The sequence below is a fragment of the Balaenoptera acutorostrata genome, chromosome 20 (genome assembly GCF_949987535.1).
Source record: "Balaenoptera acutorostrata chromosome 20, mBalAcu1.1, whole genome shotgun sequence".
NCBI classification, from domain to species: domain Eukaryota; kingdom Metazoa; phylum Chordata; class Mammalia; order Artiodactyla; family Balaenopteridae; genus Balaenoptera; species Balaenoptera acutorostrata.
Window position 1 is genome coordinate 14,336,931 of NC_080083.1, and position 20,435 is coordinate 14,357,365.

The window sequence follows — 20,435 nt, forward strand, 5'->3', positions numbered from 1 at the left end:
AAATGTTGTAAACCACCCAGTTAGGGAATGGATGTTACGTGGCATTACCATGGCAATAGGTAACTGGTACAAATGGCATTTGGTAGACAAAATCCCAACCCTGACCTCAATATCCTGCTGAGTCCAAGCACCCAGAGCTGTTTGGAGTTTGATCTGCAAACTGTGAGCAGTGGAAAAGCCAAAAGGCCAGATGAGAGAGGCAAAACAGGAGACACAAGAAGCAAGTAAAACCCATTCTGTGATCCTTTAGTCATGCCTGCCCTGGGTGTGGGAGGGGAGGGTGGCTGCCCGTTCACTGCTGCTGCTGGGTTTGCCATGCGGACAACTAACTGTGCCTGGGCAGGGGCGGCGGGGGGCGTGGTGGTGGTCGGGGGGAGGAAATGAGGGTCTAAAGGAGGGAGAAAAAGCAGGGACGAATATAAAAGCATACTGGCCACCCAGCCTGTGCTTCCCGAGGCCTCAAAGACACCATCTAAGAGCCTGCAGTTCTACACCTAGGGTATTAATATTCCAGGGAACCCTTAGCAACAGGCCCTGACATCTGCTCTGTTACTATGATTCGGGAAACATGATAAGAGCAGCAAGATACGGTGAGCGGAGACATCAGTGTTTCCTCCACCTGTCACACTCTACTCGGAGGATGAAAGATTCAGACAGGAAGCCTCAAAGGCCTGTCTGAAACCCGAGGGAACCTCTCTTGGGCTAATTATGCACGAGGCAAGGCTGGAGAGCATTCAGGAGATGAGACAGGAGTCCCAGGGAAGCTACTGCCTGACAAACGTCCCTAGGAGTCACCCTATCAGCGGGCACCGTGCCAGATTTGCTTCCTTGGGTGACTTCTCTCCCCCTCCCCGTTCGATTCTCCCCCTATCTCTGCCCAGACTCTGGCAAAGGCTTCCCAGTTGGCCTTTGGACCTCCTAGGGCTCACCTCACCCCCTTCACTTGTAGCCAGAGAGATCATCCTTAAAAGTGTAGGTCAGACCATGCAATTCCCTTGCTCTAAAACCTTCAATGGCTCCCCAGTGCCAAAGGGAAAAACCCAAGCTGCATTAAGGCCATCCATGATCTGGCCCAAACTATCCTTCCAGTCTCACCTGCCACCACATCCCTCCGCAAGGTCCACACTCTCGTCACTGGGAGCCTGGATGTGTTCTGGCTGCTCAGCTTTGTTTCTGGAAGTTCTCCCGTGACCTGCCTTCCCTGTACACGGTCTACCTGCAGAGGCCCAGCACCAACCCTCTGGGGATTCTCCTCCTCACCGAACCCCAACTCGGAATTGACCCCCTTTGTCTCCCCTTAGCATTTCACTCCACTCTGTGTCCTGGAGCGGGTGGGTCTTTACTTCTGTTAACCCCACGAAGAATGCAGCTCTCAGGACACAGGACGCAGGTCCACCTTTACAGAATGAATACTGACCTTCGAGAGTTTACCACAGCCCATGGAATAAAGCCCAGCATCCCTAGCCTAGAATTAAAGACTGGGCACTGTGACCTCCCCCCGCCCCTTAACCTTCCTCCCAGCCACACGCAGGCCCCTGCACTGAGCAGGTCTCACCTATCCTGCCTCAGGCCCACTCTGCAAAGCAGTTTATACCAACTAAAACTGTGGGAAGGGACTTCCCTGGTGGTCCAGTGGGTAAGACTCCGCACTCCCAATGCAGGGGGCCCGGGTTCGATCCCTGCTCAGGGAATTAAGATCCCGCATGCATGTCGCAACTAAAAGGGCCTGCATGCCGCAACTAAAGATCCTGCGTGCGGCAACTAAGACCCGACACAGCCAAATAAATAAATAAATATTAAAAAAAAAAAAAAGTTGGAAATCCCCAAAGGGCTCTAACTCTTGAATGGTCAACAGTAGCCCATCCGGCACAATGTCACAGTCAATGTTAAAAATGACAAATGACCTGGAAAAGGGTTTACAGCAAGAGTAAGTGCCAGACGTGTAGACCACATCATAGACACATTGACAGCACAATATAACAGTCATGGGCCCACAAGGAAAATGCAGAGTTCGTGTGTCAGAGAGTAGGGTTTGGGATTACAGGTGAATTTACCTCTGGAGCATTTTTCTAAGGATGACTTAGGAAGAGTCAGACAAGTGAGGGCACCCTACCTGTCCTCATGGCCCGCTCAGGTTCCTCCTCTCGGGTGGGGCTCTCTAAGACCCCTCAGCCCTAGCTCAGATTCCTGCAGCCCTTCCTGTCTGTGCCCTGCAAAAAAGCAGTCCACGCTAGACGCCCCAGGGCACGTCTCCACTGAGGCACAGGGCTGAGTGTGCTGCTGGCCTCAGAAAGACAAGTGGCACTGCTTCTGTCTTCGTTGCCCTCATTCATTCATTCAACAAACAAGCTCTGAGTGTTGACTCTGCGCCAGGCACATGCCACATCTCAGCTGGCTGCAGGGCGAGCCGGGGCAGCTCCCTGTACCCCTAGAACGCCTCACAAGGTGCACAGGTAGGAGCCCCACTTACCGCTGCAGGGTCTCCTCCCCGGGGAAGTAAATCCTCACCCCAAACGCCCACTCCAGTGGACCCAAATCCCTGCCCGTCTCTTTGTCTCGCTGAAACTGCTTTCTCACTTCCAGGCTGCAGCAGTACTTGCAGCCTCCAGCCGAAGTGAGATGCAAAGCATCCCACTTCGTACCCCTCTCGCTTCAGGTGCCAGCCCTCCGAGTTTAACAGCCACAAGCTCTGCCTACGTGTCCCCAGAGGCACAGCTCACCTCTGTCATTTCTAAAAGTCCTGAAACAGAGCAGGTGGAGGTCCCAGATCAAGACGATCACAGAGTTGATGGCGGCCGACTCCAGGGTAAGCAGGCTCCTCAGGCAGGACTCACCCTTGAACACACGGGAAGGAGGGAAGTCTCGCAGGCTGGCTGCCGGGCCCAAAGCAGTGCTCCAGTCCCCGTTGGACCACGTGGTATTAGTCTCCGACAGCCGCTGTAACAGGTACCACGAGCTGGGAGGCTTACAACAGTCCTAGAGCCTGGAAGTCCAAAACCGAGATGTGGGCAAGGCCAAGCTCTCTCTGCAGGATCCAGAGAAGAATCTGTCTAGAGAAGCACCTCCCTTAGCTTCTGCTGTTTGCTGGCAATGCTGGGTGTTCCTTGGCTCGTGGCTGCTTTGCGCCAGTCTCTGTCTTCATCTTCACATGGCATTCTTCCCTCTGTGTCTCCACGTGGCCGTCTCCCTGTGTTTCTATCATGTTGGATTAAGACCAAAGGAGATTCCAATATGACCTCATCTTAACTAATTACGTCGGCAATGCCCCTATTTCCAAATAAGGTCACATTCTGAGGTTCTGGGCATTAGGACTTCAACATGTCCCCTTGGGGGACACAATTCAACCCATAATACATGGGGAAAAGAGAACCCAGAGCCCTACTTTGGGGGTGGGGACAGCAGACATGGTGGGCCCTTTATGTACGCATAGATGTTTAAGCTGGTCTAAAATGCCCCCTGGAGTTCCTGGGGTCCTCAGGACCAGGAGAGGGGTTTACATCTAAAACAGGGAGTTGTCATGGTTGATGCAAAAAGTGGATTCAGGAAAACAGTCTCCTTTGGTCATTGCTTGTCTTGGGAGTTCTTAACAAGGGAGCCATGAACTTGGATGGGAACAAACTGTATCTTTATTTTCATTAACCTGTAACTGAAATTACCTATTTCCTTTCATTATGAATATAGGCAACACACCAGAGTCATTCTAAAAGTACCTGTGTCGGGCTTCCCTGGTGGCGCAGTGGTTGAGAATCTGCCTGCCAATGCAGGGGACACGGGTTCGAGCCCTGGTCTGGGAAGATCCCACATGCCACGGAGCAGCTGGGCCCGTGAGCCACAGCTGCTGAGCCTGCGCGTCTGGAGCCTGTGCCCCGCAACGGGAGGGGCCGCGATAGTGAAAGGCCCGCGCACCACGATGAAGAGCGGTCCCCGCACCGCGATGAAGAGTGGCCCCCACTTGCCGCAACTAGAGAAAGCCCTCGCACGAACCGAAGACCCAGCACAGCCAAAAATAATAAATAAATAAATTAATTAATTAATTAAAAAAAAAAAAAAAGTACCTGTGTCTTAGTCATTGGTAGAATCACAGATATTTTCATACCACAATACTGAGCTGCAGATACCTCGAAATATTATTTATGCTCACCACTACTTTAAAATTACAATAGTTATTAGACCTACTGCAAGGCTGTTTACTTAATGATTCAAAAAAGAAGCACAGGGACTTCCCTGGTGGTCCAGTGGGTAAGGCTCCACGCTCCCAATCAAGGGGCCTGGGTTCAATCCCTGGTCAGGGAACTAGATCCCGCATGCATGCTGCAATTAAGAGTCCTCATGCCACAACTCAGAAGTCCGCATGCCACAACTATGAGCCTGCATGTTGCCACTAAAAGATCCCGCACGCCACAACTAAGAACTGGTGCAGCCAAAATAAATAAATTAATTAAATAAATTAAAAAAAAAAAGAAGTACATAGGTTACTGTATCAAAAGCTTGTTTTTTAAAAAAGTATTCTGATAATGATAAGTCAATATAATTGGCATCCTCTGTAATCCTGTTTGTGCATTTAGAGCCATTATTTTGAGAAACATTCCATAGGATTCACCAGACTGTCAAAAAAGAAGTCTATGGCGGGCTTTCCTGGTGGCACAATGGTTAAGAATCCGCCTGCCAATTCAGGGAACATGGGTTTGAGCCCTGGTCCTGGAAGATCCCACATGCCGTGGAAAAACAAAGCCCATGCGTCACAACTACTGAGCCCACGTGCCAGAACTACTGAAGCCCACGCTCCTAGAGCCCCTGCTCCGCAACAAGAGAAGCCACCGCGATGAGAAGCCCATGCACCGCAACAAAGAATAGCCCCCGCTCGCTGCAACTAGAGAAAGCCTGAGTGCAGCAACGAAGACCCAATGCAGCCAAAGATAAATAAATAAATTTTTTTAATTAAAAAAAACAAAAAAGAAGTCGATGGCACAAAAAATAAAGAACAGGAGATGGAACTGAAACTCAGCTCAAAGGTTACCAGAATAAAATCAAGCCTTCACTGTAAGCAGGTGTCCGTGGCTCGGGGAACTCTGCTCAGAAAATGCCCAAGTCGCCCATCCCAGGGGCTGCCAGGCACCTGGCTTGGGGTGCACACTGAGGGGTGTGAAGGCTATTTGTCTTTTCACGCAGAAATATAAGCCTGTTTCCATCTTAGCAATTTGTGTGGAAAGTCCCAGCAAACAGAATTTTTGCAAAGGAAATCTGATTTCAGGTCACACCTGAGAGCTGCTTATTGGAGGAGCCCAAGAGAAACCTCTCCATGAAGCAGAGAAGCCTCTGGAAGGAAGAGAGGCCCACCCCTTCTCACCCAAGCCTCAGGTGTGACGACAGGGTAGTCCTCCGTGTGCTCAGGTCCCGGGAGCGGCGGCCTCTGACAGCCCTGCCAGGATACCAGCTCTAGGCGGCTCTTCTCAGGCTCTGCCAGGTCCTTCAGCCCACTTCTTCCGCCTACTTCCCCAGAGCCGGGGCGGGAACCCTGGCCCTGGCTGTTTGCATAAAGCCAGGAGGCAAGGCAACCCCTGCTGACCTTGCTGCTATCTGTGGCCAGCTGTCCTCTCTCGTTCATGGAAACACAAACAGATGGTTCCCTGTTCCAGCTCCAAGGTTAAGTACGTGCTGCACAGGTGCCAGCTGTCAACTTCTCTGCACATGCCCTGTTCCTCTGGCAGAGGCTAAGACCCCAAAGAACTGGGGGTGCCCATCACGAACGACCATGGTGAGGACTGCCAAAGACTCAAGCCAGGCAGAGGGCCATCTGAGAGTGAGAGAGGGGACCACCCCCAGAACGTGGCTTGGTACAGAGAAGGTGAGTGGAGAAAAGGCCAAACAGGACCACCGGCATTTTGCAGGTAGTTTTGGAGGCTTTTAGAAGGAGCCCGCACATGCGCTACACACGCGCAGCCTGGCCCTGAGCTGCCTAACTGGGAAGGGAAGGCAGCCGACTTTACAGGGCACTGCCTACCTGCCAGGTGCTGGCCACAGGCTGACCAAGTGAAACTCATCACAATCCCAAGGGGATGGCATGCTGTCATCCCCTTCCAGAGAAGAGGCTCGAGACCTGATGCTTGAGAGGTGCAGCCACTCGCTCAAGGCCACGCAGCTGGCTCCCGGCACTTTCTGTCACCCTCTCTGCCCCCAAGGAGCCCTGGCTGCAGCGTGTGACACCTAATGAAAGCAATAAGCCAGGGCGCATTCTCCAAGCCTCTCCCACGCTCCCAGCACTCAGGAATGTGCCAGGGATTCACAGAAGCCGAGACCTGCAGGAACTGGACGAAGAGGAGTTCTGAGAAGGCTCAGAGTTACCTGGGCTGAAGCAGGGCTGGACGTACCGCAGAGGGTGCAGGCTGGCGTGGGTTTCCCAGAGCAGGCAGCCAGTGGCTGGGGTTAGAGGTGCGAGGCCCGGGAGATGGGCAGCAGGTGCTCAAGCGCTGCTGTGCCCCACCTATGCCCACAGGGCACAGTGGCTTGAAGCCACAGGTCTCTGACAGCCCCTTGTTCCCCACCATTCCCACTGCCTGACCCAGGAGCTCACCCAGAGCTCAGTCACCCTACGATCCTAAGCGGTTCCCCTGCATCCTGGCTCCCCGCCCCCCGCCGACCCAGCCTTCCCCGCCACCAGAGGGGCCCTGCAAAGGCCCGGCTCTGCTCAGACACTTCCAAATCAAGCCCAGTGTCCTCACTTGGGAGTGCATGGCCATCCACAGGCTCTATGCCACCTTGCCAAATTTATCTCCAGACAAACAGAAACACTGGGCATCATATCCTGTGACTAAGCCCAGGCCTACTCCAGGCAGCCCCCCTGCTGCTCCCCAGGCCACACCCATTGCCCCAGCCTGAAGCAATGACTCCCTCCTCGGCACCTCCACAAACACTTTTTACCTCTTGCCAGCACTTCCCAGTTTTGGGTGGTTTATGAAAGCGTCTGACCTCACCTTCTGGACCAAACACTCCCTGAGAGCAGGACAAACCTCGTGCCCAGATGACACTCAAAACACGTGCACCAGAATAGAACTGAGAGTCCAGAAATAAACCCATACATCTGTGATCAACTGATTTTTCAACAAGAGTGTCAAGACCACTCAAGGCAGAAAGAAGAGTCTTTTCAACAAATGGTGCTATGAAATCTGGGCAGCCACATGCAAAAGAATGAAGTTAGACCCTTACATCACACCATTTAAAAAACGGACTCTAAATGGATCAAAGAGCTAGTAAGAGCTAAAACTATAAAGTAAGAGCTAAAACTATAAAGCGCTTAGAAGTTAATAGAGGGGCAAATCTTCACGACCTCAGATTTGGCAGTGGGTTCTTAGATATGAGAATGCAAACCTAAACCACAATGAGATACCCCTTCACACACCAAAAGCATAAGCAACAAAAGAAAAAAAATAAAGTGGATGTCATCGACATTCAAAAATTTTGTGTACCAAAGAACCAATGCTAATCCTAAATGTTTTCCTGAATGTTTTCCTGAACATACGTCTATTTCAATATTTTCATGGTATATTTACAGAAAAATATTAAAAGAACAAAGGCTCACCATACACACCTTTTATTAAACTTCATAAACAGCAGAATTATTATTGCTTTCCATCTCTTATTTCCTATAACTTCCCTACTTCTGTAAACCTGATTCAAATTACTGTCCTGATTTTTATAGCTCAGGTCTATCTTGGGTGTTTGAGAGAAAAATACAAATGTCTATTAATAAACGTTGCCTTTCAAGATTTTGAACAAAATGGGTGGCTTCGTTGCTGGTACCTTGCTACTCAGGCCCATACAGCCAGCACAACCCACCTTTTTCTCATGGGTATGAATCTTTAATGTTGAGTACGTGACTATGTAACCCTGGAAGGTAAGGATGCTACAAAAGCTGCCACTCCGGTCTTGGAAATGTTTTCACCCCTCAAAATGTGTTCACTTGTGCAACAAAAGATAGGTATAAGTATGTTTGTAGTTAAATTGTCTTTAATGCACCCAAACAGGAATAGTTTCAAATGGCCATGTAGAGTGCAATAGAAATTATTCCTAAAATGGAAAAAAAGGTGAAAAGATAACTCACAGAACGGAAAAAAAATATTTGCAAATCATATATCTGATAAAGGGCTAGTATCCAGAAAATATAAAGAACTCCTACAACTCAACAATAAAAAGACAACTCAATTAAAAAAATGGGTAAAGGACTTGAATAGACATTTCTCCAAAGGAGAAATACACATGCCTAAAAGCACATGAAAAGATGCTTCTCATCATTAGCCATCAGGGAAACGCAAACCCAAACCAGTGAGATACCACTTCACATCCACTAGGACAGCTATGCTTTTAAGAATGGAAAATAACATGTGTTAGCAAGGATGTAGAGAAATGGGAACCCTCATTCATTGCTGGCGTGAACGTAAAGTGGTGCCGCCACTGGGGAAAACAGTTTAGCAGTTCCTCAAAAAGTTAAATATAGAATTACAACAGGACCCAGCAATTCTAATCATAGGTATATACCCAAAAGAACTGAAATCAGGTCTTCAAACAAAAACTTGTACACAGATGTTCATAGCAGCACTATTCACACTGGCCAAAAGGTAGAAGCAACCCAAATGTCCATCAACTGGTGAACAGATAAACAAAACATGGTGTAACCAACAATGGAATATTATTTGGCCATAAAAAAACAAAGTGCTGATTCATGCTACAACATCTATGAAGCTCAAAAACATTACACTAAAAGAAGCTGGCTGCAAAAGACAACATAGCATATGACTCCATTTATACGAAATGTCTAGAATAGGCAAATCTATAGAGACAGAAAATAGATTAGTAGTTGCCTAGGGCTTAACGGGGAGGAGGACACGTAATAGCTAAAGGATATGGGGTTTCTCTTTGTGGAGATGAAAATGTTCTAAAACTGGCTGTGGTGATGGCTGCTCCCATCTGCGAATATACCAAAAACCACCAAATTGTATACTTTACATGGGTGACCTCTGTGGTATGTGAATTATATCTCAATAAAGCTGTTAAAAAACAAAGCGTGGGGCACAGTGAAGAATGAATCGGGGGTCTGGACAAGGCAACCAGCTACACAGTCTCCAGGGGACAAGGAACTGGCCACTTACATTTTACTGTCACCCTCTGGTGGCCTGGGGACAGATTAACTGCAAATTAACCTCAATAATAAAAAACAACAGATGGTGCATTTGTGAAAACACTGCGGGAGAGGGGCAGGGGAAAGAGAGAGAGAGAAAGCAAATATGGTCAAATGCTAAGAATGACTGAATCTAGGTGGAGGGATTTCTTTATACTGTTTGTCCAGCTTTTCTGTAAGGGTTGAAAACTTTCACAGTAAAATTTCCATAATGAGCTCTCAAAGGCTAAAGCTGGAACACTTTGCACAACAAAAAAATAACAGTAGTATTGGATTATAACCCATAAGATAAAATAAATATCTGTGAGTCTTTATGATATAGATAATTGAATAAATATATAAATTAATAGGGAAAGGGGACAACTGTCTCTTAAAGAAGGGCACCAATTAATAAATACAGGCACACCTCGTTTCGTTGCGCTTCACTTTATTGCGCTTTGCAGATACCGTGTTTCTTAACAAATTGAAGGTTTGTGGCAACCCTGCATCTAGCACGTCAATCGGGGCCATTTTTTCAACAGCATTTGCTCACTTTGTGTCTCTGTGCTACATTTTGGTGATTCTCACAATATTTCAAACTGTTTCATTATTATATTTGTTATGGTGATCTGTGATCAGTGATCTTTGATGTTACTACTGCAAAAAGATTACAACTTGCTGAAGGCTTGGATGATAGTTTGCATCTTTTAGCAATAAAGTATTTTTTTTTTTTTTTTTTTAAAGGATTTTCTTATTTATTTATTTATTTATTTATTTATTTTTGGCTGTGTTGGGTCTTCGGTTCGTGCGAGGGCTTTCTCCAGTTGCGGCAAGCGGGGGCCACTCTTCATCGCGGTGCGGGGACCGCTCTTCATCGCGGTGCGCGGGCCTTTCTCTATCGCGGCCCCTCCCGTCGCGGGGCACAGGCTCCAGACGCGCAGGCTCAGCAATTGTGGCTCACGGGCCCAGCTGCTCCGTGGCATGTGGGATCCTCCCAGGCCAGGGCTCGAACCCGTGTCCCCTGCATTAGCAGGCAGATTCTCAACCACTGCGCCACCAGGGAAGCCCAATAAAGTATTTTTTAATTGAGGTAGGTACATTTTTTTTTTAAGACAAAATGCTATTGCACACTTAATAGACTACAGTATCATGTAAACATAACTTTTATATGTACTGGGAAACCAAAAAATTTGTGACTCACTTTATTTTGACATTTGCTTTATCCCAGTGGTCTGGAACTGAACCTGCAATATATCTGCAGTCTGTCTTGTACAGAAGGAATGAAGGGACAGAAGAATCAGCATTAAAACACACCAGTAGGGGCTTCCCTGGTGGCGCAGTGGTTGAGAATCTGTCTGCCAATGCAGGGGACACGGGTTCGAGCCCTGGTCTGGGAAGATCCCACATGCCGCGGAGCGGCTAGGCCTGTGAGCCACAACTACTGAGCCTGCGCATCTGGAGCTTGTGCTCTGCAACAGGAGAGGCCGCGATAGTAAGAGGCCCGCGCACCGCGATGAAGAGTGGCCCCCGCTTGCCGCAGCTGGAGAAAGCCCTTTCACAGAAACGAAGACCCAACACAGCCAAAAATTAAAAAAAAAAAAAAAAAAATTAAAAAAATAAAGGAATTCCTTTAAAAAAAAAAAAAACACACCAGTAATAACTGTTGCAGGTCAGATCCATGGATGGACACTAAAATTAGTAAGCAAAAGTTTGGGGAGAAACAGGACACTTACATAGTCTCAAGGTATCTCCCCTGGATAGTTATTAATTACAAAATAAAAAAAACAGTAACTTAACAGGGGAGAAAGCTGGCAGACACAACCTTAACCAAGTGATCAAGACTAATATCACCAGTGATAAGACATACGGACGTCACATCCCTCCTGAAACAATGTACTGAGAAAGACATAACATCGTTTGGGTGGTATTTTTGCCCGAAATGCTAACTGCAATCTAATCATGAGAAAATACCAGACGAATCCAAACAGAGGGACATACTATAAAACAACTGACCAGGACTCTACAGAAACATGAAGGTCATAAACGATAAGGAAAAATTGAGAACGGTCATATTCTTATATGAGATGTTAACAGGGCAAGCAGGGTGAGGGGTATGCAGGAACTCTCTGAACCATTCTTGCAACATTCATGGAAGCCTAAAATAATTCCAAAATAAAAAGCTTTAAAAAGTTTTCATAATTAAAAAGCAGCAGTTTTGATGAAAGGTGTCTGTTGTTTGGAATCACATGTGCCAACTGGGGTAACATCCCCTCCCTGCCCAAAGCAGTAGCTGAGGCCCATCTGGGGAAGGTGAGAGGGGACTGAAGGGGTGACCGTGAGGGACCCCACTTCCCTGCATGGGATCTGGGCTGGAGGAAGCAGGAGATAGTGGAGGAAGGGGTGAGAGTATCTGCCAAGGTCTTTGCTTATTTCTGAGACAAAGGATGACTCCACAAAAGGGAAAGAGGACATCATCTAGAATTTCCCACATGTGGCCTTCTTTGTGTCAGACAAGTTGTATGACTTTTATTGTTTGAAACTGTTGCACTTGTAGTATTTCTATACTTTCAGATGGCCTGGATTAAATACTAGACGACATTTTTAACTAAGTAACTTTCCAATCTACTTAGTAACTTGTTTTCACTAGTTTTGCTTTAACAGTGGTCACCCACGACCCTTTACCTCCCCCATTAACCTGGTTAATGAAGACCATGTTGTCTGATTACCACTGTCTATGTTATGAATGTGTTCTCCTCGTGGAGAATTTACAGTGTGTTCACTGACCCACCAGCCAGAGACGACACTGAACTGGGGTCCAGACAAGGGAAACAGAAGTGCGATAAAATGTTAATAGTAGAATCTTAAGTGGTGGGCATATAGGTGTACACTGCAAACTTCTTTCAACTTCGCTTTATATTTTAAATTTTTCATAATAAACCAGTGTTAAAAAAAAAAGTAAAATTACAAATGAGTATTTTGGGCAAACAAACTGTAAACCCAGATTCACAGCCTCAGCGGGAGAACGCGCCTAGGAGGCTCCATTTGCAGAAAAACACGTGCACACCTGTCCCTTCTCCCCGCAGATGTCTGCAGGCGACAGGGCTGTGTCTGAAGGAAGGAGAAGCAGTGGGACATCCCCGTCATGGCCAAGGCTGGAGGCCTGTAGACACAGTCTCCACATAAATACATTCAGCTCCTGGGGTTCAAACCAAGTCAGAAAATGGGTAGCAGCCACAGGTTTTGTTAGCTCCGAATGAATTTGGCAGTGGATGCCCGGGCTGACCAAGCAGGTCCCAACTGGTCACATACCCTAGGTGACCCTGCCAATGGCTGATGAATTCTCTTCTTCTGCCAAAAAATAAAGGGCGGTGGTTCCTTCTGAGTCTGTGCTTTGGGGCAGGTATCTGGGATCTACATTCTCGCCCTGTGTGAATTATTAGCTCAGTGACCCTGGGCGGCTTCCTTCATTTCTCTAAGCCTCGGTTGCCTCACCTGTAAAATGAGTAGCAGCCTCCCGGCCTGTTGGGAAGAATAAATTAGATCAATGGTTCTGAAACAGGGTGATTTTGTTCCCCCACGAGACATGTGGCAGTGTCTGGAGACATCTCGGGGGCAGGGGTGCCACTGGCTACAACCCAGTGGGTAGAGGCCAGGATGCTGCTAAACATCCTACAATGCGCAGCTTAGCGCCCAACAACGTAAAATTATCCAGCTGAAAATGTCAAAGCGCCAAGTTAGAAAAACCCTGATTTAAAGGGTACAGGTAACCCACCTAGCATAGGACCTGTAACACTGTGCGCTCTCGGTGCGGGGCTGCAATCATCGTCATCATCATCATCACCACCACCATCATCATCATCACTATCACCATCATCACTGTTATCATCACCATCACCACCAGCACCACCACTATCACCATCATCATCACCATCACTATCATCACCACCACCACCACCATCACCATCATCACTATCACCATCATCACTGTTATCATCATCATCACCACCAGCACCACCACTATCACCATCATCATCACCATCACTATCATCACCACCACCACCACCATCACCATCATCACTGTTATCATCAACATCACCACCATCACCATCATCACCATCACCATCATCATTGTTATCATCATCATCACCACCACCACCACCATCACCATCATCATCACCATCACTATCATCATCATCACCACCACCATCACCATCAGTATTATTAGCCTGGAACTCCCAGTACCCAGAAGAGCACAGGTAGGGAGCATCAATGACAGCGTTTTACTAAACTGAACAAACAGGTCATTCCTTTGAGTTAAGGACATTCCAAAACATCCCTTCAGTCCCCTAAGCCAGTGGTCCCCAGCCTTTTTGGCACCAGGGACTGGTTTCATGGAAGACAATTCTTCCATGGACCGGGGGTGGGGTGATGGTTTCGGGATGATTCAAGCACATTATATTTATTGTGTAGTGTATTTCTATTACTATTACATCAGCTCCACCTCAGATCATCAGGCATTAGATCCTGGAGGTTGGGGACCCCTGCCCTAAGCTCACCTGAGGGAACTGAAGCATGTAGGAGCTGTGAGACGGGTAAGGGGAGTGGGAGCGGGGGTGCCCTGGGGAAAGGGTCCGAGCAGATGATGGCAATACCACCCGACATCCTTATTTAACACTGAATGTGTGTGAGTTCTGTTCTAAGCATTTGACGTGTATTAATTCATTTTACTCTCTCAATGACCAAGGAGGTCAGTTCATAACAGAATAACATATTCTAATAATATTCTATTATTACTCTCCACTATGATCATAACCACTGAACTGCTGTTTCCCTGATGGGAGGGAGCAGTGGCTTTGCAGAATTCACCCTCCGCCTGTGGCCAGTCCCGCCGCTTGCCTGACTGCTCTGCAAAGAACCTTAGAAGGCACGGTCCTGTCTCCCAGCAGCCTGCAGGGAATGTGGACGGTTTCCAGGCCTTCCATTCAGTACTGTAGGCAATGCCCAGACAAGGTCATTTCTGGGCAGGGCAGATGCCTGGTGAGCAGAATGCCTGTCGACTGGGAAGAGAAGCCAGCATGAGGGAAAAGGCCATGTGGCTTTCCGGAGAGGGGTGGGGGACATGTTGGTGAGGCCACCTCAGAAATCAACCCCAAGGCCCATCTCTAAAGGAGCCAGGAGCCGGCCAGTCTAGAGCCACTGCTGGGAGGACCCCACCAACCTGGTCATTTTCCTGCCTCTCTGCCTTTTCCTCACTGCCACCAGCAGGATCTCTACTGGGCCTAGGGTTCATCCACAGAGAAGTCAAAATGGGTAATACCTGGGGTGCCTGTACTTATAGCCAGGCTTGGAGACACAGGAGCCCAGGGGACATGGTGGATAGAAGGAGTGACCAAGAACAGATGAGTGGAACACATCTCGGGCTCCCGACAGGGAAATGAGAGGAGGCTGGGGAAGGGCTGAGGCTGAGCAGTGGGTACCTGCTGGGACGTGGCAGGCTCCCCACATGCACACACACCCCAACTGTTCACTGCAAGCACAAATGGAATTCTAGTGGGTTCTGGGGTCTCAAAGACTAGGACACAAGGGAAACCCAAAATGTCATACAGGAGAAGCAAAAAGTATGTCTGCTAATTATCTATGAGAAGACCCACCATTTACTGAGCATTTACTATTTGTCAAGCTTGGTGCCAAGTGCTTTATAGAATCATCTTTATTTTTCACAGTAGGTTTTAACAACTCCATTTTACAGGGGAGCAAACTGAGGCTCAGAGAGGTGAATGATGTACCCAAAGCCATAGGAATTGAGTTAGTAGGTGACAACGCCCAGGATTTGAACTCCAAGCTCAAGCTCTTAATTTCAAGGGTATCCCAACTTCTTGGCACTAAACAGAACTATGTGTGTTTTGGGGCCTTATCCCATGCCAATCACCCCCACTTACCCACACAATCTTTCCTTATCCTTTCAGCTAAGTCAGAGACAATGAGTAAGATTCTAAATAGGGAAAACACTATTTTTCAAAAAATAAGAAACCAAACAACCCAGTTAAAAATGGGCAAGAGACCTGAACAGAGACCTCACCAAAGAAGATATACAGATGGCAAATAAGCATAAAGATGCTCAATGTCACATGTCATTAAGGAACTGCAAATTAAGATAGCAATGAAATACCACTACAAACCTATTACACGGCCAAAATCCAGAACACTGACAACACCAAATGCTGACAAGGATGCGGAGCAACAGGAACTCTAATTCATTGCAAAATGGTCCAGGCTACTTTGGAAGGCAGTATCTTACAAAACTAAACATACTCTTACCATATGATCCAGCAATTACATTGCTTGGTGTTTACCCAGAGAACTGAAAACCTACATACACACACACACACACACAAAATAGCACACTAATATTTATACCAGTTTTATTCATTATTGCCAAAACTTGGAAGCGACCAAGATGTCCTTCAATAGGTGATTGGATAAATAAACTGTGGTATATCCAGACAATGGAATAAAATTCAGCAATAAAAATCAGCCACCAAAAAGAAAAAAAAAATTTAATAAATAAAAAAATGAAAATGAGCTACCAAACCATGAAAAGACATGGAAGAACCTTAAATGCATATTGCTAAATGAAAGAAGCCAATCCAAAAGGCTACATACGGTATGACATTCTAAAAAAGACAAAATTATGGCGGCAGTAAAAAGATCAGAGGTTCGGGGGAGAGAGGGAAGGATGAATAGGTGGGGCGCAGGGGATTTTTAGGGCAGTGAAACTACTATCCTGTATGATGCTGTCATGGTGGATACATGTCATTATACATTTGTCAAAACCCATAGAATGTACAACACCAATAGTGACCCCCTTACTGAAATCTATGGGCTTTAGTTAATAATAATGTATCACTATCAGCTCATCACCTGTAACAAATGTGCCACATCAATGCAAGATGTTAATAATGAGAAATTGGGGTAAGTAGGGGGTACATGGGAACTCTGTACATTTCAATTTTTTTCTGTAAACGTAAAACTTTTTTTTTAAAGTCAAATGCTACCAATACAATGGAAAAAAATTTTTTTAAATTTTCTTCTACAGAGAAGAAAAAATATTGCCCTAATCTTCATCAATGGGAAAGAATCTTGAGATATTAATATTATTACAGTTAGATTTGTATAACGTGTCATACCTTTCAAATTGTTTTTGTGTTGATTAACAATTTGATCTCATCCCATCTGCAAACAAGGAAAGTGCATGCTGTTCGGGCCTTTAGTCCACAAACGTCTTGTCTGTCCACACCACGTGGCCCTCATGGGTGGGGGACACAGCCTAGTGCTGAAGATGGATAGGTCTTCCTTGCATGTATCACAATTTGAATGTGTGCATTTATTTCTCTGTTTACTTGTTAATCTCTGGAGAGGGGCCACCTCTGTTTTGTTGGCTGTGAATACCCAGTGTGGACTATACATGAGCGAGATGAATTCTGAATGAATCAGACAATGGCTCTAATAGATGCTGGGACTGCACAAAGGACAGTGGGAGCAAAGAGCAGTCTCAGTTAGGACTTCTCTCTGTGGCAATCCCAGAGGGCTTCCAAGTGGAGGAGAGTCTGGCAGAGAGCTGAAAGGAAAAAGTAAGGCCTTGGCAGGCATTAGGCAGGCATTCCAGGAAGAGAGACATCCTGGTAGAACTGCTGGAAAGGAAGAAGCCTGTCTGAATGTTAGAGCTGGAAACTAACTCAGAGAATGGCTAGTTAAGGTCAGAAGCAATTAGGACACAGCTTTCGGGCACTAATTTAGGGCAGGTGAGATCACAGACCTGGGGCCTCCTTGGAGCCAGGGGAAACCACAAGGTGCACCTTTATTCTCAAGCTTTCACCTAAGTCAGGCTAACAACAGAGGAAAGAGAACACAGATTTCCCCTTCTCTCTACACGCACATCCCCCGTCATCCAGGGACGGGGAGTGTGGCCAGAAACAGGCAGGCCAAAGGCACAATGTCTCCAAGGTCAAATTTTCCCATTCTAAGCCATATGTATTAATTATTTTAAAATTAAAACAATGTTTCTCCCCCACCCTAAGTGATATCCTCCCAGAAATGTCTCCCAGTAAAACTGATGTTCAGGACTGCAACTCTAGTTTTCTGTCTCACAGCAGTAAGAGCAGCTAACGCTGACACAGCACCTTAGCTATATCATAACTCATGCAATCCCTGCAGCAACACTGGGGGGGGGCCAGCACCCCTATTTTACAGACACACCCCAGCACACCGCATGGAGCAGCGCCACACCAGACAGGGGAGCAGAGACAGTGAATTCTTTCTCCCAGGTGGCATATCTGGTCCACAGTCTCATTCCTACAACGACACAAGTGTGTGAGTTTGGAATCAGGCGCTGCAGTGAACCGACCGTATAATTTGGGACAAGTCCTATTTCCCCACACCCTGCTTCGTTCTCTGTACAATGCAGGTTTTGTCCAGGGTGAACACAGTAAAAGTTCCAAACACAGGGCCTGGCACACAGTAGGCCTTCAAAGGGAAGAAAAACAAAAACAACCCCGTTTTTTAAACCAAGCCTGTCTCTGAACTCCTGGGGAAATTCTCTGCACTAGAAGGAAAAAAAATGGGAGAATTAAACAAACAACAACAACAATCTGTAACCCAGATGACCGCGGGTCCAGCTGATGAATGAAATCTGGGCCCAGGGCTGCCGGCCAGGCTGCCTGGGCCTAACTGTAGGGCAGGAATCAGCGCTCTGACCCAGAGAGGAGCTTCCTTCGGCCGACCCCACCCGCTTCCCCCAGAACATTCCACACTCAGCCAGGAGCCCCCAGGAACAGGCCACTGGGCCCAGCCAGGAGAGGCAGGCACCTTCCTTCCAGGCCTCTATGCACAACCTCTGAGCCGCACCCCTGCCCGGCTCCCACTGCTTCCCTACAGAGAGACCAGAGCTGGCTCCTCTGCCCCAGACCCGCCTCTCTCCCGCGTCTCTAGGCAGCCAGCCAGAGCCAGCAGGAGACAGGCCGGGGGGCTGAGCCGCTGGTCCTCAGCCATGGCTCTAGTTCGGCCACTTACGCTCTCTTTCCTTAGGCCCCTACCTGGTCTTCCTGCCTCCAGTCCTGGTACCCACTACAAATAAATGAGTCTCTTCAGATAGTCATGAAGCACTCCCCGCCTCAAGCACCTTCAATGGCTCCCACTGTTCCCTGAATTAAGTTTGGGGTCTGTACTCTGGGATTCGAGACCTTCCACGATACAGTCCCAAACCCACCCTCCAGTCCCGACACGACTCATACGCCGCAACTAAAATGGATTATACCAAGATTTGCACACACGCATTTGCACACTTGCCAGTTCAGATGCACCCTCTCCCGCCTCCACCTCGCTGGGTCCTACCCCTCCCCCACCCCAGCTTACTCTTCTAGGAGCCCTTTCCTTCCCCAGCCTCTGAATTTCTCCAGCACACTCTTCCCAAACCTGAGGCATTCCCATGCCACCTGCCATCCGTACTACTCTTTACTTAATATTTTCCTTTAAATCAACACACTCTTTTACTTAAATTTATTTTCAAAGGAAACTTTGTATCTCCACCATAAATAGAAAACCGCATCACTTGCTATAAATAGAAGGGAACTTTAAAAAGTTACGTTCTAATGCACATGAAAATACATAGTCATTAAAATGTTTTAAGTGCTCATCTGTAGAATATACTTACTATTACTGTATAATATACTTAAAAATCCTCTCACACTCTAAGAAACGCCGCCTTGGCGTGTCTTTATTTTTGCCTCCTTCTGGCCCTTGGTTTTTCTGGTCCTGTCCCACAGTTATCTGAGGACTTGTCACAATCTTATCTTGGTTGACCCCAAACAGCACTTGGGGGGCTGCAGCCCCTCTTCCAGTGCCTACACACAGCGTGACGTGCAATAAAAATATTTAACGAAAGTTCCATTTGCTCAGCTATAGTAACATGGCCCCTTTCTCCACCTGGCCCTGGGCCCATCTGCCTCTCAACTTTCCAAAATACACATCCTCTCCTCCAGCCACCCCTGAACCCACCCCTGTCCACTGGGGTCTCTCAGAGGATGGTACAGCGAGTGTGGCAACTGTCAGGGAGGTGCTGGGGGGCTCCCCCCATTCTCTGACCTCTGCCACCTCTTCCTGGGAAGCAGCAGGCCCTGGGGTAACCCGGAAAAAGCAAGTCAACCATTAACGACACTCTCCCAGCACAGACACACCCTTCCCGGGTGTTAGCAAAGTTCTGGGAAAACTCCTGGCTCCAGAAAATACAAAATCTTCCCGTCACCTCGTTGCCAAAGACCCCAAAACACCTACCAGGAACCGAGGGGGCCTGGCCTGGGCCTGGACCTGCTGGCACCCCAGGCAGAGGAGGTCCCGCTCCCGCCTACCACGTGTTGTCAGGGGCGACCCTGATGAAGATGAATCACTGGGACTTAAGTCAATAAGCAGCAGCTGCGGGAAGGCCCAGCTGGAGCCAAACCAAGGCCTGGATTCTCCTCGGTGGACGGTGGACGGAAGCCCAGCTGAAGCCCGCCCACGGCCAATTGTGGGTGACCAAGTCCCCCTAATGACATCTTCTAAAACTGAACAGATAAGGGACACTTTCTATTAGCGGGAGGCCTCCCTTGGGAACGTTTGCATTCTTTTTGGTCTTTTTTTCTTTTTTTAAAGTCTTGCCACTTTTACAAGTTTTAAGGATTTTGTTGTTATTTAATTTATTTATTTAGTTAGTTATTTTTTGGTTATCCATTTTATTTTATTTTATTTTATTTTTTGTTGTTGTTTCTAAAAAGGGCACATTTTATGGAAAGGTATCAAAACCATTCATTCCAGGCAGTGGTCATACGTGAGGTGTCAGCATCTCGTGACTTCCTGAAACTTCCACTGCTGGGGGCGAGGCATCCATCTGGGTGTAGCTCCCCGGGAAGAAGGTTTACCGAGGCCCAGACAACGTGACCAATGCCGCAAATGGAGTGGCCTCCCACATGCAGCTCGAGGAGGACAAGGGTCATGAAGGGACAGCCTGACACCTGCCTGCAGGGAGAAGGAAGGTGACAAGGATCCCCTTCTTGCCCTTTTCATAGTGCGAACAAGCTAATGACAGAGAAAAATGTGGTGGTGGGAAGAAAAACACCACATCTAGCAACAATCCCTCATGGGGAACAAAATCAGGTGCTACAGAGAGGGATGGATGGACACAATCATGAAGAGGTTCTCAAACTGGGTTCCAAGGAGCCTTAGGCGGGTGCCATGTACCTCTCGGGGGCTG

At 47.6% G+C, this 20,435-nt stretch overlaps 1 protein-coding gene across 4 annotated transcripts in view; it reads right to left on the reverse strand.

Annotated features, from left to right (window-relative positions):
• RPH3AL (rabphilin 3A like (without C2 domains)) overlaps positions 1-19,595 on the reverse strand; it is a 121,482-nt gene extending 101,887 nt beyond the window's left edge. For all 4 annotated transcript variants that reach the window (XM_057535871.1, XM_057535870.1, XM_057535872.1 and 1 more), the window contains exon 1: positions 19,481-19,595. The gene's annotated coding sequence lies outside the window, so the exon portion shown is untranslated. The remainder of the gene's footprint in view (positions 1-19,480) is intronic.
• Between the last annotated feature and the right edge of the window lie 840 nt (positions 19,596-20,435).